The following is a 1061-nucleotide window of genomic DNA, read 5'->3' as shown; positions in this document are numbered from 1 at the left end:
CTGCTGGCTGCCCCCAGATAAACCCCAAAAGGGCTCTGGGGGAGCACAGCAGGCCCTGCCCATGCAGCAAATGATGGGAGCTGGCACAGGGGGGATACAACACCCAAAAACCCCGAGCTGAAGCCCAGCCTGGCACTGCCTGATTGCCATGGGGGATCCAGCTCTGAACCCCACCCTGGCCTATGCCTGTGTGCCCACAGCCCTGGGGTGGGAACAGCCTCCCCTTCCCTGGCACCCCATTCCCGTGTGGCACAGGGGTCCCAGCGCCCCCTCTGCCCTGGGGGTCCCCCCCTGCCGCCCCACGGGGCACAGGGGCTCTGCAGGGACAGGGCCCTTCCCGAAAGGAGACACTGGGAGCACCCGCAGACCTTTCCTGCAACCTTGGCTTGCCCAGGCCGGGGTTTATATTTAGACCTCCAGGAGGAGAAGCCAGGAGAAAGGAGCCTGAGACTTGTGCGCCCTGCCCGTGGCTCCTTTAGTGACACGGGGAAGGTGGCTCAGGAGGCCCTTGCCTGGCTGTCCCTGACTGTCCCCTCTCAGCCCGACACAGCCCTGTGGCCACTGAGAGCCCATTGACTGCTGCCACCCTCGTCCGTGCCCTGCCTGCACCTTTATGGGGACTTTGTCCCCTGTCCCGGACAGTTTTCCATGCAGGGGGGTCCAGCAGGTGCCTCCAGCCCTAAACACCCCCCCAGAGCCACCAGGGTCCATCCTGGTTCCGTCCACCTCCGTCGCTCGGACCACAAATCCCGGGACACTGCCGGTACCGCTCCAGGCACGGTGACAGTGACAAACCTGGGCACATCCCCGACCCTGCAGCCCCACCCGGGGGCCTGGCAGCTGCCCAGGGCTGACCCCGGTACTTACTGTTGGGTGGAGAATGCGAAATCCCAAGGAGAGACCTTTTAGGGCCAGAATTTCCCTCTCCTTCGACTCCTGGAGCCTTTGGCTCAGCGAGTTGGCAGCGCAGCTGCTGCTGCTGTCAGATGGTCATGAGTGAAACCTGAGGACATGCGGGCTCCTTCAGGTAGCCTGGCCCGTCTCAGCTGCGGCATTCGTTC

Source organism: Geospiza fortis, unplaced genomic scaffold, assembly GCF_000277835.1.
Source record: "Geospiza fortis unplaced genomic scaffold, GeoFor_1.0 scaffold218, whole genome shotgun sequence".
In the NCBI taxonomy this organism is placed as follows: Eukaryota; Metazoa; Chordata; class Aves; order Passeriformes; family Thraupidae; genus Geospiza; species Geospiza fortis.
The sequence above is the reverse complement of the archived record's forward strand: the minus strand, read 5'-3'. Positions refer to the sequence as shown.